Source organism: Artibeus jamaicensis, unplaced genomic scaffold (genome assembly GCF_021234435.1).
Source record: "Artibeus jamaicensis isolate MK-2021 breed Jamaican fruit bat unplaced genomic scaffold, CSHL_Jam_final contig_585, whole genome shotgun sequence".
In the NCBI taxonomy this organism is placed as follows: domain Eukaryota; kingdom Metazoa; phylum Chordata; class Mammalia; order Chiroptera; family Phyllostomidae; genus Artibeus; species Artibeus jamaicensis.
The window spans coordinates 1,551,445-1,578,708 of NW_026521894.1; the positions used below are offsets into that span (position 1 = coordinate 1,551,445).

The window sequence follows — 27,264 nt, forward strand, 5'->3', positions numbered from 1 at the left end:
TGAACGTGAGGACTTGCTGGCAAAGTTGCCCCCTCACCCACAACTCCTTCAGGCAATTCCCACACCATTGTCCATGTCCATGGGTCACACATATATTCCTTATGCTCTACTTTACATCTCCATAACTTTTCTTTAGCTACCATTTTGTACCTCTAATCCCTTCACCTTTCTCACCCATCCCCCCAAACCCACCTAATTTGGAAACCAACAAAACGTTCTCTGTATTTACAATTCTGTTTCTGTTCTGCTTATTCATTTATTTTGTATTTAGATTCAATTATTGATAGATACATATTTATTGCCACTTTATTGTTTATATATTTTATCTTTTCCTAAAAGAAGACCCTTTAACATTTCATACAATAAATACTGTTTTGGTGATAACTCCTTTAGCTTTTTCTTGTCTGCTAAGTTTTTATCTGTTCTTTGACTCTAAATGCTAACTTTGTTGGGTATAGTAATCTTGGTTGTAGGTCCTTGCTTTTCTTCGCTGAATATTTCTTGCTGGTCTCTTCTGGTATACAGAGTTGTTGTGTTTGTTTGTTTGTTTGTTTTTAGAAATAAGCTGACAGTCATAAGACAACTCCTTTGTAGATAACTAACTGCTTTTCTCTTGCTGCTAAGATTCTCTCCTTGTCTTTAACCTTTGGCATTTTAAATATAATGTTTCTTAGTTGGGCTTTTTTGCATTCATCTTGTTTGGGACTCTCTGCACCTACTGGACTTGTCTGTCTATGTACTTCACCAAGTTAGGGAAGTTTTCTGTCATTATTTTTCAAATAGGTTTTCAATTTCAATTTCTTGCTCTTTCTCTTGTCCTTTCGACATTCATGATGTAAATGTTGGTGTGCCTGAAGTTGTCTCAGAGACTTCCTACACTGTCTTCATTGTATTTGGACACTTTTTCTTTCTTGCTGTTCTGATTGGGTGTTTTTTGCTTCTTTATATTCCAAACCTCTGATTTGTTTCCTCGTAAGTTATTCATTTCAATTAGTATATTCCTTCTTTCCTGGCTGTATCTTTTTTATGCTATTGAGGTCCTCACTAAGTTCCTTGAGTATCCTTATAACCAGTGTTTTGAACTCTGCATCTAGGAGATTGATTGTCCTCATTTGTTTAGTTCTTTTTCTGTAATTTTGTTCTGTTCTTTCATTTGGGCCATGTTTCTTTGTCTCCTCATTTTGTCATCCCCCCTGTGTTTGTTCCTATGTATTAGGTAGATGTGCTACATCTCCCAAGCTTGATAGAATGGCCTATGTTATGGGTGTCCTGCAGGGTCCATTAGCACAGCATCCCCTATCACCCAAGCTGAGGTGTGCCCACCATGTGGGCTGTGTATGCCCTCTTGTAGTTGAGTCTTGATTGCTGTTGGTACATCTTAGTTTATTCACCTTCCGTGTTCTCTCTGGGGCTACCCAGGATAAGCTACAGAGTGGTTGCTACTTGTGCTGGCAGTGGAGTGGCCCAGGTAAGGCCCATCTTTAATCCAAGGCCGGTTGCTGTTAGTGCTGGGCTGGAGCCACTTATTGAGAAGTGTGGGCCTCATGAGGCCAGATGCTGCTTTTTTGAGAGAATTTAGAAAACATGTGAAGCATGAGCCAAGACAAGGCATTTATATGGATAAGCCACTGTAAACATCTTAAGTGGGCTGGAAAGATGGGTGGAGCAGAGCCTCAGGGAATCACCAGGGTGGGGCAAAAAGGGTGGCCCACCAGGGTGGGCCAAAGCCCTGGGTGGTGTAGCTCAGTGGATTGAGCACAGGCCTGTGAACCAGAAATTGCGGTTCAATTCCCAGTCAGGGCACTTGCCTGGGTTGCAGGCCAGTTCCCTACAGGCCAGTTCCCAGCAGGGGGTGCACAAAAGGCAACCCATTGATGTTTCTCTTCCTCTCTCCTTCCCCTCTAAAGATAAATAAAAATTTTAAAAAGTGTAAAAAAAAAGTGTGAGCCAGGTTGGATTCTCAAATATAGCTTCCACCTGCCAGCTCTGTGTGGGGAGGGCTCAGCAAAGGAAGAATGGCTTCTGCCAGCACTTCCTTCTGAGGGAATGTTGACACCCAGCTCTTGCCCTGATGCCAGATAATTCTCTTCCTCCCTGCATGTCTCTGGTGCCTTTCAAGCTGCTGCCTCTGCACTGGAACTCAGAGAGAGTGAGTATGAGTAAGTCCTTGCATGGACCCTTTAAGAGAAACTGCCTGAGACTCCAGAAGTTTCTGTTTTCCTCAGCCTCAATCCCCATTGGTGTGTACAGCCAGAAGTTATGAGGACTTATCTTCCTAGCACTAGAACTCTGGGCTGGGGGGCCTGGTATGGGGCTGGAACTCCTCACTCCTGAGATAACCCAATTCTTATTCACCACATGTGGATGGGGGACTAGGCTATTCCCCATTTCCACCCCTCTGACCAATCTTGATATGGTTTCTATTTTAATTCCATAGTTGTAGAACTTCCATTCAGCTCAATTTCTGTACATTCTAAATTGTGGTTGTTCTAAAATTTAGTTGTGATTTTGGTGTGGTTGTGGGAGAGGTGAGCTGTGTTCACCTACACTGTCATTGTGACCAGGAGTCTCCTCTGTAATTTAGTTTTAAGAAAAAACAGAAACCTCTAGGACTTTCACATCAGATCAAATTTCTGGGGAACTCTCACTAGAAGAAAAGGAAATAAAAATGAAAGGAAGAACATACCTTGTCAATGGTATTTGAATTCACAATTAGTTTCTGTGTGGTATCCAGTACTTTCTCTGATTCCAGAGATTTTTTTTACCTTTGATTCTGTCAAGTACTTCAGTATCCTTCCAATAAATTCCATTTGGGTCTTAAGCTACTTTGCATTCAATTTCTTTCTTTAAAACAAAACGTCCTTTGCCCTGGCTGGTGTGGCTCAGTGGATTGAGTGCCAACTTGCAATCTGAAAGGTTGCCAATTTGATTCTTAGTCAAGGCACATGCCTAGGTTGCAGGCCAGGTACCCAGTTAGGTGCATGTGAGAGGCAACTGATTAATATATCTCTTGCACATCGATGTTTCTCTCTCTCTCTTTATCCTTCTCTTCCCTCTCTCTAAAGATAAATAAATAAAATATTTAAAAATAAAAAAACATGCTTCATAACAGTACATTTTTATAGATAAGACTTTTAATTCTGGACTCAGACTGAAGACATTCAAATTCTAGTTCTATGCTCCTTCTCAGTTGTAGATCCTTGTAAGTCACCCAACATCTCTGTCAAAGTTTATTGCCTGAGAAGGAGTCCTCTCAGTTTCTTATAGATTTATAACTCTATCATCAGGAAGCCTTATGTACATATTCAGTTAAGAAATTCTGACTTTCTAGGATGGACCATTTGGAGGCCAATTTGCATAAGGACCTAATGTAGACTCAGTGAGAAAGTATCAAGAGGGCCTTGTGAAAGATGGTTAGGCCACTTAGATTAAAACTGTAAACGACAAGGTAGCTCTGAGCCAAAACTATTTTTATAATTCAATTTTCTTGGCTATCCTCCTTAGATTACTATAGTTTGAGAAAGTAAGGGCTATAATTTTTAATTTTTTTATTACAGAAAGTATAAGACATATACATATTAAACAAAAGAGTATAATAAACCCTCATTTAACCATCATTCAGCTTCAGCAATTACTATTTTGCCATTCTTATTTTATCTATATTGCTAAACAATTCTCATCCACAGTTAAATAATATAATTTCTATGTTTATTTTTAAAGTAAAATTTACATACATTGAAATGCATACATCTTACCTATACAATTTTGACAAAAGGATGCACCTGTGTAACCCTACACCTGTAACACAATTTGAGCCTTCCCAGAAGTTCCACTTGTGCTTCTTCTCAATCATTAACCTCCTAAAATCAGCAGCAATTATGTTGTTTTTATCTCCACAGGTTAATTTATTTTTTCTGTTCTAGAGTATTATACACATGGAATCAAACAACATGTACTCCTTTGTGACTGGTTCCTTTCATTCAACATAAGGTCTATGAGAGTCAACCACACTCTTGTGCTCACCAGCAGTTCACTTCCTTTCATTGTCATGTAGGAATTGCTTGTAGAACACAGCCCACTTTGTTTACCCATTCACTGTCAACGCACATTTGTGTCATTTCCACTTACTGACTAGTGTGAATTAAGTTGCTATGAACACATCACTTTGAACACATATATTTCATTTCTCTTGGGTAAAGAGGAGTAGAATTGCCAGCTTAAGAGGTACACGTATATGTCAAAACTTTTCTGTTGTTCATTCCCACAAGCAATATGTGAGAGTTTTGGTTACTCCATTTCATTCCCACATTTAGTATTGTCAGTCTCTTTAACTGTAGTCACTCTAATGGATATGTACTGCTATCTAATTGTAGCTTTAATTTGCAATTCTTTGCATAGTTTGATGACTAGTGATATTGGACACCTTTTTGTGTGTTTATTGGCCCATATACTTTTTTTTCAAAGTGTCAGCTTTACTCTTCTGTCCACTTAAAAATTTGAGCTGTTTTATACTTTGCCTCAGTTTTATTGGACTGTAATCGGCATACAGCACTATGTAAGTTTAAGGTGTTAGCATAATGACTTACATATATTTTGAAATGATGACCATAAAGTTTAGTTAACATCCATCATCTCATATAGTTACCACAAAAAAAAAAAAGAAATGAAGAGGAAAAAAAGCTTTTTTTTTTCTTGTGATGAGAAGTCTTAGGTTCTAACGACTTTTAAATATACCATATAGCAGTTTCAACAATAGTCATCATGATGTGTATTATAGCACTACTACTTATTTATCTCACAACTGGAAGTTTGCATCTTTTGCCCAACTTCCTCCAATTTCCCCACTCCCTGTTAACTTTGTTATTACATGTTATCCTTTATGCATATTATCAGATTTGATGTGTTACTATTTTGTTGAGAAATTTTTGCATTTATTCATGAGAAGTTTTAATCTACACTTTTTTCTTGTAATAAAGGCTATATTTTTATGAATAAGTAATATGAAAATGACTGGGCATATGGGGGAGTATATTGAAGTTGGTGGGTTTTTTGGTGACTCTCCAATTGTATGAGGAGATAATCAGCCCCTCTACTTCAAGACACATTTTATGTATATGGTTTTCTTAAACATTGCTTTGAAAATATAGTTGGTAAAGTATCTTAGGTGATTTCATTGACTCAATCCAATTGATTACACAGCAGATTTGATAAACTGGATGTAAAAAAATTATTAAATTAGCAAAAGAAAGGATTCAGACATATGTAATATATTCAGATAGATGGATAGATGATAAATAGATAGATAGAAGATAGATGATAGATAGATAGATAGATAGATAGATAGATAGATAGATAGATAGATAGGAGAGGGAAAAGAGAACAAGAAAATAGTTTTTTTCATTTCATTTTTATCTTCTTACATTTAGATCTGTAAATTTCAAAATGAAAAAATTCAACTTACTGGGATTTGAAGACAGAGTTTTCGGGTCATCTCAGTCATCTTTATGCAGAGAAACATCTTAAAAAGCAGTAAAATCTGGCTGGCAGGGCCTTATTAATGACAAATTTGGATGGAGTTTTTTTTGTTTTTTTAATTTTATTTAGTTATTTTTCAAGTACAGTTTTTTGTCTATTTCTCCCATCCCAGCCCCTCCCTGCCCCATCCCCCCACCTCCCTCCCATTTCCTCCCCCACCCCCAGTCCTCATTCCTGTGTCTTTCATACTTGTTCCTCAAAATCCCTCCCCATTTTTCCCCTTAAATTCCCTTCCCTCTCCCCCCTGGTCACTGCCCACTTGTTCTCTATTTCAGTGTCTTTGTTTTTATTCTGTTTGCTTGTTTGTTTTGTTGTTTAGCTTCCTGTTAAAGGTGAGATCATATGGTATTTGTCTTTCAATGCCTGGCCTATTTCACTCAGCATAATGCTTTCCAGTTCCATCCATGTTGTTGCAAAGGGTAGTAGCTCCTTCTTTCTCTCTGCTGTATAGAATTCCATTGTGTATATGTACCACAATTTTTTGATCCATTCATTTACTGATGGGCACCTAGGTTGCTTCCAACTCTTGGCTATTGTAAATTGTGCTGCTATGAACATTGGGGTGCATAGGTTCTTTGAAATTGATGTTTTAGGATTCTTGGGATATAATCCTAGCAGTGGAATTGCTGGGTCAAAAGGCAGGTCGATTTTTATTTTTCTGAGAAAATTCCATACTGTTTTCCATAATGGTTGTACCAATCTGCAATCCCACCAACAGTGAACTAGGGTCCCCTTTTCCCCACACCCTCTCCAACATTTGTTGTTTGTTGCTTTGTTTATTATAGCCATCCTGACTGGTGTAAAGTGGTATCTCATGGTGGTTTTAGTTTGCATCTCTCTGATAGCTAACGATATTGAGCATCTCTTCATGTGTCTCTGGATATTCTGTATGTCCTCCTTGGAGAAGTGTCTGTTCAAGTCCTTTTCCCATTTTTTAATTGGGTTAGATGTCTTCCTAGAGTGGAGTTGTGTAAGTTCTTTGTATATTTTGGAGATTAAACCTTTGTCTGAGGTATCAGTGATGGAGTTTTTTGAACAGTTCTTTGGCCTAGTTTTCATTTGAGGGCTTCTTTTGAAAATCCACTGTCCCACATGACTATCCTAACTGGGAAGGGGGGGGGAGATCCTTATATCTGATAAGAACTAGAAGGATAAAAGTGAACAAATTGAGGGAAAAGAGACAAGATAAGTGTTTCACATTGTTTTCAGATGTGAAGACAGGGGAAGAAAATGGCACTAATGTGTTAAAAACACGTGTTTCGACAAAACTGACACGAAGTCTTTGAAGTGGGCTGCCTCCTGAGACAAAAAGTGTCCTTGTCCTTACTAAAGAAGGACAAGTTTGAAACCAGAGATACAGAGGAAGACATATGTTCAAGACTGTGCTTTAAGAATGTAATTTTAATAGTAAAATCTCTAGTAATAATGGAACTGTTAAAAATCATAGAATGTATATAATGCAAATACTGAAAATCATATTCAGTAAGTATATGCAATGTCATAGGAAATGCTATGTCAAAATGTAACAATAAGTCCATATACATGCATCCAAATACTGTGAATCAAAGAAAAGTAGTTAATTAAAAATAATTAAAAATAAGAACCTTTAGACACTAGGTATATATGCATAGAATAAATTCTCAAAGGAAATTACTAAACTAATAGGTAATAGGTTTTGTCTCTGTGTGACAAGTATATATGTAATTTTGTCTTTTCAGAGTTTTCTGTTCTTTTGAATTATTTTTTAAAACTTGTATTATTTTTCTAATAATATTTTTTATTTGGCCTGGGAAATGTGTCACATGATAGAAGGGAATACTTTTTCACTGGACCTTAAATATGTACTTGTGAAATAGCCAGGTATTTAAAGTCAAGGGCTAGCTGTGTTTTAGTTCAGACAATGTACTTGGCCTCTTAGTGTTTTGGTGAAAGTTCCCATGAGCCAAGTTTGGGTTTTAAAGGGAGTTTCAGGCAGCCACATCCTAACAGCTTGACCACTCTCATCTCTGGCATGGAGGGCTGCCAGCTGCCTCACTCCCACTACTCTGAACACTGCAGGCTGTAAGTTTCCCAGTCACCCTGCTCTGTTGGTGGCTTCATAAGCAGGCTGTTGTGTAGTAGACCTTTGGCTCTGATAAACACTGGGTACTGTTTTGCACACAAGCCAGATATACTCTAGACAATCAACTCATTCTGAAGCCAGCATATACTCATTCAATCCTGCTATTTAGACCTACGTAGAGAGGAAAATACTGGGCGCTCTGCTGCAGAAGACCTGGGTGTGAGTCTGTGCTTGACACTGGGAAGATCTCTGACTACCTGTGGACTTCCATAGCTCATCTATGAACAGGTAAATCAAATAACCTTTTCCATACCTCTGCATCAATTGTTGTGAATTTCAAAAAGTGTATGTGTTATCAACAAACCAATTTTAAGTTCTATATAAAAAGGCAAAAAACTCAGAATAGCCAACACAAAATTGAAGAAGAACAAAGTCAGAGCACTGAACTATGCAATTTTAAGACTTACTATAAAACTAAGTAATCAAGACAGTGTGGTATCGGTAAAAGAACAGACAAATAAATCAATGGAACAAGAAAGTCCAGAAATACACCCACACAAATATAGTTAACTGATTTTTGACAAAGGTGCAAAGGCAATACAATAGAAAAGAGTCTTTTTAACAAATGATGCTGGAACAACTGGAAATCCACATACCAAAAAAAAAAGAGAGAGAGAAGAAAGAAAAAAAAGGAATCCCAACACTGACATTACACCCTTTACAAAAATTAACTTAAAGTAAATCATATACCTAAATGTAAAATGTAAAACCATAAAATTCCTAGATAAGAACATGGGAGAAAATCTAGGTTAGCTTGGGTTTGGCGATGACAAAAGCACAATTCATGAAAGAAAAAATCAGTAAATTCAACTTCATAAAAATTAAAAACAATGCTTTGTAAAAAACATTGTTAAGAAAAGAGCCAGCCAAGATGGAGGCATAGGTAGACACACTGTGACTCATCACACAACCAAAAGAAGGACAATAAATTTAAAAACCAAAAAAACAACCAGAACTGATTTAAAATGAAACTGAATGAAAATCGAACAACCAGGGAGTTAAAGAAAAAACATTCATCCAGACTGGTAGGAGGGGCAGAGACCAGCAGCCATTGTGGAGAGGAGTTGTGGCAAGGTGGTGGCTGGTGGACCTGGTGAGGCAGTGGATTGTGGACTGGGTAGTTCCACATTCACTTGAAGATAAACCAAGAGGAACAAATGGGGAGGAAGATGGACTGTGCAACCCTGAGTTTCAGCATGGGGAAATAAAGCCTCAAACCTCTGACTGAGAACACCTATGGGGGTTAAGGCAGCAGCAGGAGAAACTCCCAGCCTCACAGGAGAGTTTGTTGGAGAGACCCACACAATCCTAGAATGTACACAAACCCACCCACCTGCGAATCAGCACCAGAAGGGCCCAATTTGATTGTGGGTGGTGGGGGAAGTAACTGAAAACAAGCAGTGCGAAGCAAGCTGCATTGTTCCCTTTCAGACCCCTCCCCCACATACAGCATCACAAAGCAATGACCTGGGTTGTCCCACCCTGGTCAATACCTAAAGTTCCACCCTGTACTATGTAACAGGGACACATAGAAAAAAAATGGCCCAAATGAAAGAACACATCAAAGCTCCAGAAAAATACAACTAAGTAATGAAGAATTATCCAACCTATCAGATGTAGAGTTCAATACACTGGTAACCAGGATGCTCACGGAATTGTTTGAAGATGGTCACAAATTAGATGAAAAAATGAAGGCTATGCCAAGTGAAGTAAAGGAAAATGTACAGGGAACCTGTGGGGGTGACTTTGCCCACAAGTCCCCCCATCCACCACAGATGAAAGTAACACTACCAAGACATGACCTGCTTGGGGAAAAGAAGTGGCCAATCTCTCAGAGGAGAAAGGCCAGAAGCCCCTTCCTCAATGGCTTTTTATTGGGTTGTAATGCACAGGAATACAGGCAGTAAGGATCAAACAGTAGATAACATTTCAAGGAAATCTGAGGGCTTAGTCTGAGTCAGTGTTTGTCAGGAAAAGGGGTTGAAGAAACTTTGGGAGACATACTCATTTCCTGCTCAAACCTTTTTCATATGAATGAAAGCACTCTTAGCCAAGCAGGCTTCACAGGACTTTTAGAAATTCTTCCTTATGCCCAATCACCCCAGATCCTGCTCTAGCCAGCAAGAGGCTGCACTGCCTCCCCAATCACAGGTTTTCAGGTTTAAGGGGATTAGAGCCAGGAAGTGCTTCTTCCAGAGGATGGGGGACCTGGGCTATGTCAGGATGGCTGTGGGGCAATGGTCCATCACTCCCTCTTTGTTTCAGCCCCCTGAGTCCTTCCATGATGGCAACCCAAGTGATCATGTCTGGCTTAGGGTGACCCTCCTCTGAGGAGTCGTACCCATCTCTGACTAACAAACCAAGCTTTGGGGGCAGGGGAGGAAGCAGAGGCAGCATTTGCTACCAGAGACAAGCTTTGTCTCTTCTGTGGCTTGCATTCCAGAGGTCGCTCACTCATCCTTAGCCATGGGAGGCAGTTACAATTCCTGAAAACAGGCAGAGCAGTTCCCAATAGGAACCAATAGTGATGGGAAGGAAACTGGAACTCAAATCAATGGTGTGGACCAGAAAGAAGAAACAAACATTCAACCAGAACACAATTGAGAAACAAGAATTCAAAAAAAATGAGGAGAGACTTAGGAACCTCCAGGACATCTTTAAACATTCCAACATCTGAATCATAGGGGCTCTCCTTCTTTACCAGAAGGAGAAGAGGAAGAACAAGAAATAGCAAACTTATCTGGGCAAATAATAAAGGAGAACTGCCCCAATCTGACAAAGGAAATAAACTTCTAGGAAGTTCAGGAAGCTCAGCGAGTCCCCAAGAAGTTGGACCCAAGGAGGAACACACCAAGGCACATCACAATTAATTACCCAAGATTAAAGATAAGGAGAGAATCTTAAAAGCGGAAAGAGGAAAGGAGAGAGTTACCTACAGAGGAGTTCCCAGAAGACTATCAGTGATTTCTCAAAAGACACCATGCAGGCAAGAAAGGACTGGAAAGAAGTATCAAAGTCATGAAAGGCAAGGACCTACATCCAAGATTACTTTATCCAGCAAAGCTATCATTTAGAATGGGAGGGCAGATAAAGTGCTTCCCAGATAAGGTCAAGTTAAAGGTGATCATCACCACGTCCTTATTATATGAAATGTTAAAAGGACTTATCTAAGAAAAAGAAGATAAAAAAGGAACAGTAAAATGACAACAAACTCAGTTATTAACAAGTGAACCTAAAACAAAAACAATCAAACTAAGCAAACAACTAGGAGAACAAAAGAATCACAGAAATGGAGCTCATATGAAGGTTATCATCAGGGGAGTGGGTAGGGAGAGAGGGAGAAAAGGTACAGAGAATAAGTAGCATAAATGGTAGGTAGAAGATAGACAGGGGGAGGTTAAGAATAGTATAGGAAATTTAGAAGCCAACGAGATTGTAGGTATGACCAACGAACATCACTTGGAGTGGGGGATGTGGGTGCAAGGGGGTGTGCAGGGCAGAAGGGAATAAAGGGGGGAAAATGGGGCAACTGTAATAGCACAATCAATAAAAGAATCTAAAAGAGAGAGAGAGAGAAGACAAGCCACAGACTGGAAGAAAGTATCTACAAAGCATATATATCTGATAAAGAATTGTTATTCAAAATACATACATAATTCATAAAATTAAACAATAAGAAAACAAGCAACCCAAATAAAAAATAGACAAAATATCTGAATAGACACCTCACCAAAGAAGTTATACAAATAGAAGATAGGGTGTAAAAAGATGTTTAACATCATATGTTATTAGAAAATTGCAAATTAAAGCTAAAATGAGATACCACTACACATTTATTAGAAGGCCGCATTTATTTTTTGCCATCCAAAACACTGAAAACACCTACTGCTGGAGAGAACGTAAACAATAGAAGCTCTCATTCATTGCTGGTGAAAATGCAAGATGATTCAGCTACTCTGAAAGACACTTTGGACGTTTCTTACAAAACTAAACATAATTTACCCTATTACCTGGCAACCATTCTCCTTGGTACTTGCCCAAAAGGAGTCGAAAACATGTCTACACAGAAACCTGTGCACAAGTGTTTATAGCAGCTTTATTCATAATTGCCAGAACTTAGAAGCAACCATGATGTCTTCCAATAGATGGGTGGATAAACAAAATGCTGCATTCAATCAATGGAATACTATACACTGATGAAAACTAATGAGCTAACAACAAATGAGTTATCAAGACACAGAAAGGCACGCAGAGAGACTTAAATGCATATTTACTGAGGGAAGCCAACCTGAAAAGGCTACATACTTAATAACTCCAACTATCTGACATTCTTGGAAAAGCAAAACTGGGGAATCAGTACGAAGATCAGTGGCTGCCAGTGATTCCGAGGGAGGGGGAGATAAATAGGCAGAACACGGTGGGTTTCCAGGGCAGTGAGACTGTAAAGGTGGATACAGTGGATACACATTATACATTTGTCAAAAGCCTTAGAACGTGCAACATAAAGAGTGGCCCTTAATGTAAACTTTGGACTTTAGTTGATAATAATGTATCAATATTGGCCCATTAATTATAGCAAATGTACCACACGAATGCAAAGGGAAAACTGAAGTACAGGAAACATGAGGGGGTAGGAGGGAACTTTCTGCACTTTCTGCTCAATTTTCTGTAATCTTAAAACTGTTCTTAAACATAAAGTGTATTAATGAAAAAAAGTATGTGTGAAAGGCATTTCTAACTAAGTAAAGCAAAATCTGAGGATATTTTGACTGCTAGTAAGAGAGCACCCAATAAAAGTAGTTTAGCCCTGGCTGGCGTAGCTCAGTGGCTTGAGTGTGGGCTTGCGAACCAAAGGCTCACAGTTCAATTCCCAGTCAGAGCACATGCCTAGGTTGCAGGCCAGGTCCCAGTGGGGGCTGCATGAGAGACAACCACACATTGATATTTCTCTCCCTCTCTCCTTCCCTTCCCCTCTAAAGATAAATAAATAAAATCTTTAAAATAAAATCCATTCTTTAAAAAAAAGTAGTTTAAACCCATGTTTTTATGGGGTTTTTTTATATATAGCAAAAATCTATGAGAATCCACTCAACAACTCATACAACAAATATATATTAATTTATATATAAAGTAATACATTATCATATATTACCTGTAACAAAATATTTTGTACACTTTATAAATGTATGTAAAATAGAATTTTTAACAGTTTTAAGTAAAAGGTAAAAATATTTTTAGAACTATATTTTATTACTAGTTTTAGCAGTAGCACTTTGCTTTATAATTTTTTAAACTTGAAAAATATTTTAAAATGTGTGAAAAACATATTTTAGATGTCAAATTTGAAAACATTTTATAATTTATTGACTTTAGAGAAACATCTATTTGTCGTTCCACTTCTCCATGCATTCATCGGGTGATTCCTATATGTGCCAGGGCTGGGGATCAAACCCTCAACCCCGGCATATCAACACAATGCTCTAACCAACAGAGCTACCTGGTCAGAGCTGGAGACCAAATTTTAAGTTGCTTATTTTTATACTAGATTTTGGTGGCTATCAGTGTAGGAAAAGATCCTCACCAGTGTTCGTAGACATTTATTACTGGCCATGCATGACACCCCATACTTGGATTGTGAACCTGGATAATGTATCACCAACTTCCCTAATGAAAACTGTTGTTCTAAAAAATTAATCAGAGTCTTTGTTTTTATTTTTAAAAAATCAGTTCAAAACCTATTGATAATGTTTTGTTAAAGAAGATTTTTTAAAAATGTTGGATGACTCTATGTTCTTATGGATGACCATACACTGGCACAACTTTGAGCAACTAAATACATTTTCAAATATGTATTTTAAAAAATTGCTCAGAGTTTTGTAAAAATTCTATTATTTAGGAAATATAATCTTTGAATTCATGTCACTGGTCATTTTTAAATTGTAATATATCACAATATGCTGAAAGCAAAAGAAAAAAAGAAGGAGGGAGAGAGAGAAGACAGAAAGAAAGAGAGAAAGAAAGAAAGAAAGAAGGAAGGAAGGAAGGAAGGAAGGAAGGAAGGAAGGAAGGAAGGAAGGAAGGAAGGAAGGAAGGAAGGAAGAAAGAAAGAAAGAAAGAAAGAAAGAAAGAAAGAAAGAAAGAAAGAAAGAAAGAAAGAAAGAAAGAAAGAAAGAAAGAAAGAAAGAAAGAAAGAAAGAAAGAAAGAAAGAAAGAAAAGAAAAAGACAGACATTAATCTGCTTTGTAGAACTGCCGCTTCTGTTTCTGGGGTGTGTTTAGAGACACAGTTGTCTGACAAATCATGGACTGAATAAAGCTACAGATTTAATTTGTATTTTAAATGTTTTTAAAAATGTGTGTTCTAGAACAAAAATAGAAATTGATGTTCCATTATTTTCTTCCTTCCATTTTGGAGACTACTGGCTTAAATTATAAGAGGTTTATTATCTCAAGTAAATTCATCCTAATTTTAAAATGGTTAGTTCAGTGGTAAAGGACATCACAATAAAGCTGAGTTCTTCCCATTTTTATGCTCTGCCATCCTCACTACTTTGTCTTCAGTTTCCCTCCTCTCGACTGCAGTATGGAAACGTCAAGCATCTCATCCTCATTCCGTAGTATTCAAAGGCAAGACAAAAATGGGATTCTCTTTCTCTATCACCTTTCATAAATAAGGAAGCCCTTCCCAGAATCCCCCATGCAGATTTCTCCTCATCTTTCATTGGTCAGAATGCATCCACTTATTCATGCCTAAACTAATCACTGGCAAGGAGGATGAGATCAAAGACTAATCACAATTCATCTTCTGGGTTCAGTAGGAACCATTCAAAGGAAATAACCATTCTGCCAGAAAGGAATATCAATGGGAGCGCTGTTGGAAGGGAATCAACAGTGGCTATCACAAGCATGATGCTGATACAGTTTTCTAGAAAGAGAATGTACATGTTAAACATGACCAGTGCTGAGGTACTGAAGGAAAACTACTGAGTCTTGCATGAAATTATGGGATTATAATTTTCTTTTCTCTTACTTTTCTTCCATGTTCATAAAATACATATACCATGTGAGATGTTTGTTTATTTCAAGCATAAGTGTTTCCAAAGAAGAATATCCAAACATTGTCAAATTGCACTTAAAAATTCAGAACATTCCCACGAAGTTTAGTACTTTGCTTCCTATCTGTCACTAAAACACACAAAACAAAACAGCAAGGGAATCCCAGCCTGTGCCTGCCACTCATGAATTCTGCCTCATTTGTTTTTAGTATATTGTTGATAATTTCATTTATTGATTGCTGTTTCCTGCCAAAGCAAAATATTTGTTTAAATAGGAAATGCATCATTAATAGCAGGTAATAGTGGCCATAACCAAAGGAAAATATACTTCTTTTCTACAGATGTGGTAGAGCTGACTTCTAACTTGGATTAGTCACCCTCAAAAAGTGCTATCTTATTCTGTGATGTACTAGCAAAAACCCAGATTTAATTAAAGCAAACAGTGTATCTCCTGGGAAATACAGAGGGAAAACTATAAGATTCATGAATGCGGGAATCTTTCTTACCTCTTCCACAATCATATCTCCAGATCCTAGAAAAGTACCTGATACATAGAAGCAGCTCAATAAATACTTGCTAAATGAATAGATAAGTGAATATAAACTGAACAAAACTGTTCATCATATAAATATCATTAACCCAATCAATTACTACTTCACCATTATTGGAATTGTTCTATCATTATTAAAATAATGTAGTCATCTCTTAGAAGAAAGTCAACCGAATAATAAGAACATGTTAGTGTTTAACCACTATATTTCAAAAAGTATGAATTTTCCCCTCACTCCCTTTTCTGCAGAAATAGGCATGACTTCAGTCAGATTTCTGGCTTGAATGAAATCCCTCAAGACCTTTCAAGCCACAAACTAATTATTTGCCCACCAAGCATCCTTTTGACCATTGATGTCCAGGTACTCAATACTGTATGTAAGTGGGTTTCTTAGAAAGAAGTCGCTTCCAGTCACTAGAAAAGTACAGTCGCTACTTTAATTTGATAAATTGACAGTCTGTAGTAAATAAGAAGCATCAGGTAAATGCCTAAGTCTCTAATTTTGGAGAGCTTGCCTGGGTTGCCAGTTAAGAAGGGAGCTACCATCAGCCCTGGCTGGTGAGTGAGCACCAGCCTGCGAATCAAAGGGTCACCAGTTCGATTCCCAGTCTAGGGCACATGCCTGGGTTTTGGGCCAGGTCCTCAGAAGAGGGAGTGTGAGAGGCAACCACACGTTGTTTCTCTCCCTCTCTTTCTCTCTCCCTTCCCCTCTCTAAACAATAAATGTAAAAAGAAGGGAACTATCAGGCTCAGGGCTCTGAACTTGCTCATTTCTCAGAACTCTGAGCCCTCTTGTGTCTGCCTGAGAACTGTCCCCTGCAGTTTTGGTCAGAAGCCCAAAATCAGTGGCTCCACTTACTTGGACCCATCCCTGGGTGAGTTGCTGGGTGAGACGTTAACTAAGTTCTTCCATGTGCATCCCTCAGACCAGAGGAAGGCAAGAAGTTTTAAGTAACCTCTCAACAGGAGCGTACTATGTCTCAAACATAAAATAACCCATTTCTTCACTTCTTCCCCAAAGGTGCTGGCGACAGATGTTTATGATTTGCAGCTGTATGAGGAGGATAGCAAACCTTTCTAAGTTATCTTGATGTGCTTAGGGAGTTAAGGTTACCCTGAAGCCTGCACAACAGATATGAGGAGGAGAACCTGTGGGGCTCAGTCCTCACTTCTGCTAATTATCTAGCAAAGATGGCCACCTGCCCGTGGAGTTGGCTTTCCCCACAGCACCCTGTTTTTCATGTGCAGGGTCTACAGAAGACCCAGACCTTTTAATGCTTCCATGTAGATATGGCTCTACAACTGAAATATGTGGTAAATATCTGCAATTTCCTAGAACTCTGCTGGAAAAACACCCAGGGCTTCTTGCGTGGATTAGATCCAAGGAACCCTATGAGAGGGAGATCCATCCAGAGGAGGTCTGGAATGCAAAAGTCTGGTGTGGAGCCTGAGCAATTGTCTTTGAGGGAATTAAAATAGCAGCAAGTGGGGAAAAAGTGATGAGAAGCAGAGATGTTTACAACTTAACTTCATTGGTTGCTAAAGGCATGCAGTGTGCGTGTGCTCGTCCCACCTGCAGATCCAAGTCTGGTTAAACATTCTCAAACATCTTCTGTCTGGCCAGGAAGTTTCGAGACATTGCTGGGACCTTCCACATGACGTTTGTGACGCACTGTGAGGTACTCTTAAATAGTTGCTGGTTCCCAGGATCACTCATTGAGTAGAGCCCTACCTATTGCATCAGGTGATGGAGCTCATGCTGGCTCTGATAGGCATATATAGTTCTCATTCCATTGCATGCATCTCAAACTGTAGAGGATATTGAGTTATGGAAAGTGGCATCTGCTTAGGCCAGACAGAGCAGGAATGGTTTACTTACTGGGGTGGCCAAACTTTTGGTGTCTCTGGGCCACACTGGAAAAAGAAGAGTTAGTCGTCTTGGGCTATACATGAAATACACAAACACTAACAAAAACTGATGAGCAAAAACAAAGTTTTTAAGTAAATTTATGATTTTGTGCAGGGCTGCATTCATAGCCATCCTAAGGGCCACGGGTTGGACACCCTTGGTAATAGATAAGGCAAGCCTTCACAATTAGAGATAATTAATGATGAAATACATCAAAGAAAGGACATTTCTACAGGAGTACCCCAAACAGTGTTAGCAGTTTGACATTCACTCTTATTGATTGGCTTCTTGAGAGCCCGATCAACTGTGAGTCAAGTGACACAGTGCACTTTGTGGATATCTAGAACTAGTATTAAAACCTGGATCACTTCCTGTGACTCCATCCACATCCCTGCCCTTGGAAAGTCCTTCTGTACACTTAATGGCATTCCTAGTTAGCAACATTGATTTCTCCTAATTTTTTTCCTAAAAATCCTGAAATTTCCTCTGATATTTTAAAACTACATTTTAAGAATGTTTCCTTTGGCCAATTTATATTTATCATCGAAACATACTTGAAAACTGACCGTGGGAGAAGGAAAAATATCAGTAACGAAGCCACTAGGCATAGACCCAGGAGAGCAGGAAATGATCGGAAAGCTTAGCTGAGAAATTCTCCATAAGCAAAGACAAAAATACAACTAATATCTCAAAGCTAATAGCCCAGGAGGATAACTGAATGAGTAGTTTCGTGCAAACCTTAAAGAGTATAAGGCACTAATGGGGATGTTGAGTGGAGGGTGGTTACAAGCAGAACTGAGAATTGTAGGCATAGGCATATAATTGACTATACTAATAAGGGGTTAGGCTGGAGGGGACACTGTAGATAAACATTTTGATAAATGGAATAAACGATGTTCTGCGGGCTCCAAGGGAATTGACTAATAAAGGCAGATGATTTCTACTACCCATTAATTAAAAGTTAGAAGCTAGTATAATTGTGTCTGAGTTTGCACCCAAATAAAAAAGCTTTAGGACTGATTTAGAACAGTGGTTCTCAAGCTGGAGCATGTAGCAGTATCACCTGGAGGGTTTATGAAAACATAGATTAATGGGGAGCCCCACGCCCCCGAGTGTCTGATTCAGCAGGTGTGAAATGGGGCCTGAGATTTACATTTCTAACTAGTTCCTAGGTGGTGTGATTCTCTGCTAGTCTGAGAACAACCAATTTAGAGAAAGAGCAAAAAGATTTACAGCTCTGTCCTTCACTTACACCTTAATGTTCCACAAAAGTGAGGGATTTTTCATTTTATGCATCCATATCAGAATTAAAAATCATATTACAAAAATGAAATAAAATGCTTTTTATAACAACTAGATTATTTAAAACATGGAAGAAGTTCAAAGTAAAAAATAATGATGGATTGAATTACATAAAAATGTAAAACCATAAAATAATGAAATTCCACAAAGCCAAAACAATAACAGAATAAGAAAAATGTTTGTTATAAATATGGCTTTTTATTTAAAGTTTAATGGCTAAAATATGTCGAATCATTCAAACTAGTTTCCCAGTAGAGACATAGTTCAGGGCATATATAGGCAGCTCATACGCTAGAAAAGCCAACATAAAACCAACATTTGAAACACTAAACCCCAAAAGTGATTTTAAAAATCCACATTAAAACAATTATAAGAGGCCATTTAACACATATCCAATGAGTAAATATAAGGATAAATGATGAAATTCAGTATTAGTGAGGCTGGTGGGAAATGGTTGCTAGTGGAAGTATACATTGGTTGCTTTTTTGAGTAAGAGTCATAAAAATAATCATACCAGAAAATGTCCTATATAAGTACTTCAAAAAAGAACAAAACCTATAATTATAAAAATACTTATAGCAGAATTATTTATAATAGCTAAAAATGGGGAAATAGTAGCATGATGCTGTTGTATTAATCTAATACTCACTTATTAGGAATGAGCACACATGAGGACCACATGCAAGAGGAAGTGTGCACAGGAGAGCCCTGGGCTGGGAGCCAAGAGGCTTGAGGTTCAAGTGACCTTTGAGTAAAGATTCAAACTTTCTGAACTTGGTTAGTCTCTTAGTATTTTACAACCTGGCAGCTTTCAAATGTTTCGACCACTATCAAAATTAAGAAATTTTACAATCTGATTCATGTAGATGAAAAGGGGCCACATACTAAACCTGACAGGCTCAGGGGAGACTTGCGTGGTGGCCTCACAAACTCAGAGACCTACAGTAACCTTAGAGGATGGTCTGAAATTAAACCTTTCTAAGAGCTATTCATGGTGGGTAGTTGTGCCCTACACCAGCGTTTTTCCCTAACAAAGGTTGACCTTTACCTTAACTAAGACTGTGTGTTGTCTTTTTTTTTTGCATCTATGATAATGTACTCATAACAAAAACTTCGGGCTGTCAAAGTAATTTCCTTTTTTCTAAACCCCTCAAAGCACAACAGTCACCAGAGCAGAGACCACAAATCCCCTCATTACCATCACATTAACTGTTAACTATCCTATACCCACCTGTGTAAAATAAGTACCTGTATGTGTCTGTTTTACTTTTTATCTAATCCCAGAGGTTTCCCTACTTTGCTTTCTCCCTCCTCCCTCATCTATCACCAATGGATTTCATGTAACCCCCCCCATGCTTCCTCCTTCAATTGTAACGTATAAAAGAAGGCGCAAAACTGCTCTTCTCTGGAGCATTTTCTCAGTCTCAACTGATTTTGCTTTCTGGCAATTGCCATCAGTTTGACTCAAGTAAATTCATAAAAATTCTTACAGGTTTGAATATTTCTTTTTTTTATTGATTATATCATTACAGTTGTTCTATTCCCCCCTTCATTCCCCTCCACCCTACCCCCCCATCCCCACCATTACCTCCCCTTTAGTGTATGACCATGTGTCTCAAGTTCTTTATATTCTATATTTCCCATACTATTCTTGCCCCCATCTATTTTCTATCTACTGTCTATGCTACTTATTTTCTGTACCTTCTCCCCCCTTCTCCTCCTCCCACTCCTCTGTTGCTAACCCTCCTTGAGATCTTCATTTCTATGTTTCCACTCCTGATCTAGCTGTCCTTTTAGTTTGCTTTTGTTTTAGGTGTGGTTGTTAATAACTGTGAGTTTGCTGTCCTTTCACTGTTCATGTTTTTTTAACTTCTTTTTCTTAGATAAGTCCCTTTAACATTTCATATAATAAGGGCTTGGTGATGATGAACTCCTTGAATTTGATCTTATCTGAGAAGCACTTTCTCTGTCCTTCCATTCTAAATGAAAGTTATGCTGGATAGAGCAATCTTGGATGTAGGTCTTTGGATTTCATGACTTGGGATACCTCTTTCCAGCCCCTTCTTGCCTGTAAGGTCTCTTTTGAGAAATCAGCTGACAGTCTGATGGGAACTCCTTTACAGGTGACTGTCCCCTTAGCTCTTGCTGCTTCTAGGATTCTCTCCTTCATTTTAATCTTGGCTAATGTAATGATGATGTGCCTTGGTGTGTTCCTTCTTGGGTCCAACTTCTTTGGGACTCTCTGAGCTTCCTGGATTTCCTGGAAGTCTATTTCCCTTGCCAGATTGAGGAAATTCTCCTTTATTATTTGTTCAAATAAGTTTTCCACTGGCGGCTGTTCCTTTCCCCCTTCTGGTACCCCTACAATTCGGATGTTGGAACGTTTAAAGATGTCCTGGAGGTTCCTAAGACTCTCCTCATTTTTTTGAATTCTTGCTTCTTCACTCTTTTCTCTTTGGCCATTATTTGCTTTCTTCTGGTCCACTCCATTGATGTGAGTCCCAGTTTCCTTTTCATCGCTATTGGTTTCCTGTGCAATTCCATTCATTTCAATTAGTTTCGCCTTCATATGTTTGTCTAATTTGTGGCTATAATCAACCAGTTCTGTGAGGATCCTGATGACCAGTGTTTTAAACTGTGTGTCTGAGAGTTTTGCTATTTCTTCATCACTTAGATTTATGGGCTCTGGGGCTTTGAGATCTTCTTGAGCCATTTTTGGTCTGTTGGCGCCCGTTAAGTATGAGGAGCGGAGCCTTGGACTCCCAGGTCGCTGGGTTGTGACGCTGTATGTGGGGGCGTGGTCAGAGCGGGGAAATGGCGACCCCCTCTGCTGTTTCTCGCCGCTGGGTGAGAAGCAGAGCCTTAGGTGGTTTGCCAGGGCAGGGCCACTCAGGTTGCTGGGTTATGATGCTGTATGTGGAAGCAAGGTCATAGCAGGGATATGGCGGCACCCTCTGCTGCCACTGGGGTCTGCTGGGTCCTGTCCAATTGCCCACTCCCTCACTTGTCTATCTGCTCATGAATACGTAACCACAGTCAACCCGCAGCCCTGCTCCCTCGCAGTTTCCCTGCGGTCGTTCACTGGGTTGTTCACTAGGTCCAACCCAGCGCCTGGGTTTCGTGCACCTGAGTCCGTCTGACCGAGTTTTCCTGTGCTACCCCACTCCACCAGCTGCTGGTTTCACCCCTCTTACTGGTCAGGCTGAAGAATTTGTTGTTATCAGACTTCCGAAAAGTTCAATTTTCTGTATTCTGGCTGTGTTTTCTGTTGCTAATATTTAGTTGTCTCTAAACTTGTTTGTGTGAGAAAACAGGGCGTCTCCACCTATGCCTCCATCTTGGCGGAAGCCTGGATATTTCTTATGTTGACATCCATGTTAAATACACCCACACACGCACACATTCTTATGTGGTGGTCTGGTCTATTCTATTCTCTTACACATTTCATTCCTTTCCACCCCATTTTTAAATTAAAAATGCTGGTCGCTAGAATGATGTCAAACCCACCAATTTATCACAACCAGCAGCTCATAAAACACAAGTCTAATTAATAGGGGTACTGCCACTTCTCCCATCTGTCTCTCCAGCACCTATGCTCTCCCCCAATCACACACACATACATGACACACCCAAAGAAAAGCTCTAATAAAGGTCATGGCCAAAATGGAGCCATAAATAGCAGTAACTGTATTACCGTGAAGTTTTTATACCCAACTAAGAGTATGGTTTATATGTCAGGAGGAATAATAATTTCTATCACAACTGCACTCAGTTAACATGTTTCTCCGATGGTGTTACTGTCTCAAAACTTTCTTGGGCTATTTCTTCCTTCCCTCTTTTTTCCTATAGCTCAAAACCTAGAAACCATGACTTTTCACACACAAAAAAACCACATGAATAAACACATCTATTTATGTTGGTTTTGTTGTGGTAGGACAGGTATGAACATGTTTTCTGCTTAGAGAGGGTCTGGAAGCTTATCCAGCGTGTGGTCTTGGCAAAGTCTGTGGTGGTCTAGCCCCACTCAGAAGCCCCAGTGGGTAGCAATGAACATTTGTCTGTATGTCTTCTTTGATTTAAACTCTTTAAAACAGTGGTTCTCAAATTTTAATATACTGAAGAATCATCAAAGTATTTGTTAAACTTGCAAATGTCTGTGTCCCAGCACTGGAGATTCCAATTCAGTGATGTGATAGTATCCTGGAAATTACATTTAACACACACTCAGGTGCTTTATCGATATTTGGAAGAATCTTCTGTGGATCTGGTTGCTGAGATAGAAGTCTGACTGTAACTTAGGTTGTCCTGGCCACTGCTTTCCATCAGATATGTCCCACAAACCTTAGTTTTCTTGTCTGTAAAATATAGAGTCTGTACCCTATCTGTGGGCCTTCCCCATCTTTATTTTTGTATAATGTTTCTGTAAATAATATTAAATGAAAGAACAAACAATTTTTTGTACAGTATTTCCAACTCTAAAAAACTATGGCTAAAGACTAGCAAAAATAGAGAGAAATTGTGGATGTGCTTTAGAAAATAAGCTATTGCTTAAATAATTTGGAAAGAAATGGTGAACAACAGTAAAGGGATGTCAAGGAGAGTGAGAACAAAGAACACATTTGAATTTGGATGTGGTCACTATGACATCATGGTGACACTGGAGAGAGCGACTTAGTACAGCCATGGGCATGGCAATCACTCTGTGGTGAAGAAACAGGTTGGAGAGGAAGGGAGTGAAAAGAAGAGTGAGCAGTAGCTCAAGAGAAAGGCAGGATTAAAACAAGGTATCTTTCAAAATTGTAGAGCCCTTTGTGGAGACACCAAAGTCCCAGGAGACCCTGAAATTGAAGGCACCTTGTAAGAAAATTGACTTAGCAAGAAGATATGTTTTCCCATAGAAAAAGAAGAGAGGAGTTAATGAGGTGGGTTAGTAAGAAATTAGGAAAATTCTCGGCAAGTGGAATGAGGAAACTGAGACAAATAGTTGAACAAACAGGTGTAGCAGCTGAGCAATTAACAGCCAGCTGATAAATCACAAGACTATCCTCCCTAACAAAAGATATCTAAAAGCATGTGGTCTAAATTTATCTTCTCTAACCAAAGATACCTAAGAGCAGGTATTTAAATCATCTCAGTCAGGGAGATAGATCTAAAAAAATCCAATTACAGCCAGACTAATCTAAGACAGAGGTGAAACTAACAAGAGACTCACCCCTGACCCCCCTGTATGTTCATTTTGATACACCAGCATACTAAACGACACACTTGGAAATCTAATAGAGTAGTCTGTTGAGATCCTCTCCTGGGACTTCCCCTAAAATTCCTGCCAATAGAAAACAGGTAACCCCGGGCCACAGTGACTCTGTTGGGGCATCGTCCTGTAAATGAAGGGTTGCAGGTTTAATCCCTGGTTGGCACACATGCCTGGATTGCGGGTTCAATCCACAATCAGGGCCCATATGATACCCAGTCTGGAAGCATATGGGAGGCAACCAATCAATGTTTCTCTCTTACACTGATGTTTCTCTCTCTCCCCTCCTCCTCTCTCTAAAAAGGAATGAGAAAAATGTCCTCAGGTGAGGATAAAAAGAAAAAGAAAATAGAACCCTTGGGACAAAGGATGCCAGAGTGTGTTCTTATTTGAGCATGCTGGTGCCCCCCTTTCCTCAGGCATATACTTGCTTCTTCTGATATGGGAAGTTTTGAAGAACCTTTGTTTAACCTTTATTTGCCCAGGCCCCAGGCGCCCTGGGGAGAATGATGGGGCTGTCTGGGATAAGTAAACAACGGTGCATTAGCTAGGACTGAGATTAACACCCCTGCTGTTAAAAACTGACCTTTGACTTTAGCCTATGTACTTTACTTTCGCCTCCTATCTAGGACTGACTTCCAAATTCCTGCTTCTGTATCTTGCTTTACTACTCTGAAGGCTATATAAACCCCAAGAATCCTTTGTTCAGGGCTCAGAATTTGGAGACTGACTCGTTTGGGCCCATGCACGTTAATAAAACCTCATACTCTAGAAACCCTTGGTGTCTGGTTGCTTCATTTTCCTGCAACACTTCTATCCTAAGCAATAAGTGTCTGGACGAGACATGAACCCAGGAGAACAGTGCACACTGGCAGCTCATCTCCCAGCGTACCCACCGATCCTGTCTATCCTCCTTCGCTTCACTGTCCTTACTCTCACTTTCACCTGGATTTATGTCTTGAAATTTTTCCTGCACAAGTCAAGAATCTGAAAGTCACTTGACCCACGAAATGTCCCAGACAGTGCTGTGGTTGGGCAGCCAGCAGAGTGGAAGTGGCCCAGTAACACTACTACTAATTGTCCCCCCAAGTTGGAAATATCAGTCCCAACTTCTGAGCTCGTGCATGTATATTATGCCATTATATACTTTTATTCTAGTCACATCTTGGAGGAGAAAATCTCCCATCCTAACAGTCAAGGGGTCTCTGGAGTCGGAATGGCCCTTTACAGAACTGACATCCATAGGATGCAATTCCCAGGAGAGAGCATCACTCCTTCCACTGTCGATCTGGAGGCTAATGCCACCTTGCGTTTGTGTTCAAAGGTAACTTCTCAGATACCTTCATATGTATAATTTTACTCCATCTCTACCACTCTGGGATAGGATAGACCTCTGTATCTATTTCTACCCTTTTAACCCCCACCCCACTCATCCCCAAGTCCTCACCTGTGCTCTTGCCAAAGGGGCCACACACACAGAATAGCCAAATGGGAAGGAGTACTAGTGTTATTAAAGGGGGCAGGACAAGAACTCGATATTCTAGTACGAAAGTCTGCTAAGAGCTGATCTGGGAGTGCTGAGCCCAAGTCAAAGTGAGGGCTCCTCCCACCAAGCACATGCCCAAACTAAAAAGCTGCTCCCCGGGGGCCCCTGTGTTTTACAGAGCTGACCAGATCCTGAAACGGTTCTGTTCACGCTCACAAGAAGTGATGGTAAAGGGTATCTAGACCGACACAGGCCCTGCCTGGTGTGGTTGGGTGGGCCGCGGGACTGAGAGAAGGAAGGGGCGGGGCTGAGCGTGAGCGCTGACGTCAGCGCTGACGTGGGCTGGGCAGCCCGCCCACAACTCCGCCTCTGGGTGCGCCAGTGAAGGGCCGCTCGCGCGAGCGGTCCTACCCGGAGTTCCTCCGTCCTCTCGCGAGGCGCTGCTCTGGAGAAGAGGGAAGCCGGGGTAGGGAAGAGGGCCGCAGTTCCCGCTTTTATGGCGGAGACTGAAACATGGGACAAAGAGCAGGAACATTGCTTCTTCTTTCCACACGAAATAGGCAAGGGAGTTAGTGCGCTCCTATTATCTCCACATCACAGAAGAAGAAAAGTGGAATGATTGGGCTATTATCTATCATACAGAGGGCGAGCATTAATATTGCTCTGATGATGCTGCTGTCGCAGCGAGAGCGAGTCCCAGTGTCCTGTAGCACCGCCTGCGCGGGCCCTTTGCTGCTCCCGTGGGTGACTCCCAGGGCGCGCCTTGGTGACTCCCAGGGCGCGCCTTGCTCTCCGACCTGGCCTCCGAGTCAGGGGAGCCTTTTCGTCCCTTCAGCCCCGAGGCTGGGCTGCAGGCTGTTTCTTTTCTCAGGGCCTCATGCTGGGATCGACTGAGCCCCTGCGTCTTTCCCCGACAGGTCTGGAAAGGGAAAGCAAAGATGCTTTCCTCGTGAGGAAATAGCCTGTCTGGAGCCCTTTCCGTCCGTCTGCTCGGCCCGACTCGGTGGCCCACCCCCACTAAGGGGACCGCCGGCCCTGCACACAGCCAGCACCTGCGGCTCCGGCTCCGCCTTCCGCCCCAGGACCCGCCTTCACTCCCTCCAGGCTGTCGGTGGTCCCACCCCTTCGCGTCCCCACCGCTGGGAAGGAGCAGAAAACCCAACTGCGGTCCATCAAAAACACATTTTATGGAGGTTTCTGGGAAAAACGACTTCATTCTTTAGAAACTACTCAAGCCCTGACAGGCGTGGCTCGGTGGGTGGGGTGTCGCCCTGCAAACCAAAAGGTAGCAGGTTATATTGCGGGTCAGGGCACAGGCTTGGGCGCAAGAACCTACCAATCAATATTTTTATCCCTCTCTTTCTCCCTCCCTTCCCCTATATCTAAAATTAAGTAAATAATGTCTTTTTTTTTTTAATGAAAAGAAATTCTCGAGGGACATTCTTTTTTGACTGAACAAGGAAGTACTCAGCCCGCACGGCTGCTTGCCGCCACCTTGTGGCCACTGGAGGAACTCCAAGTGGTGGAAGGCAGAAAGGAAGGCCAAGGCTTCTTCATGCCCACCTGTTCTACATGAAGACTGGACTGAGTTGACGTTACTAGTTTTTTCAGGCATGTGAACCAATAAATTCCCTTTATTGTTCAAACCAATTTGAGTTGCATTTCCAGTACTTGCAGATTTATAATTTACATGGCTGTAACACATAAGCATGTAAGTTTGGGAAGCCTATTTCATGGTTTCCCTTAATCCTACTGGAGTTTTCAAAGGAAGAAATGACCCCCAGAATAGGAAGTTAGATTTTCCTGTGTCAGTCAGATAGGAGGGAAGAGATAACCAAGTTTAGAAAACAAAGATCTAAAATAACTTTCCTCCAACACACACCTATCCAAATGAAATAAGATAAGCAAAGGACCTTATAGAAAGTCACCACCAAAACCAAATGGTAATTTTACTATTATTACTATTATAATCTCTTTCAATTAATGTTGTTTGTCTTTGAAAATTCCATTTTAACTCGGTTATGGTACTTGAAAAGGAAAGAATAAACTTTCAAT

At 40.2% G+C, this 27,264-nt stretch overlaps 1 protein-coding gene and 1 long non-coding RNA gene across 3 annotated transcripts in view; one reads left to right on the forward strand and one right to left on the reverse strand.

Annotated features, from left to right (window-relative positions):
• Positions 1-533: 533 nt before the first annotated feature.
• The window catches only part of NNMT (nicotinamide N-methyltransferase), a 71,028-nt gene continuing 44,297 nt past the window's right edge, over positions 534-27,264 (reverse strand). For both annotated transcript variants that reach the window (XM_037143644.2, XM_053670484.1), the window contains exons 4-5: positions 5,462-5,550; positions 534-3,059 (exon numbers count right to left, since the gene is read on the reverse strand). The gene's annotated coding sequence lies outside the window, so the exon portion shown is untranslated. The remainder of the gene's footprint in view (positions 3,060-5,461; positions 5,551-27,264) is intronic.
• On the forward strand, positions 25,587-26,846 carry LOC128628193 (uncharacterized). Its single transcript, XR_008392527.1, has 3 exons — positions 25,587-25,675; positions 26,127-26,463; positions 26,634-26,846. It is a non-coding gene; the product is annotated as an uncharacterized LOC128628193 (long non-coding RNA).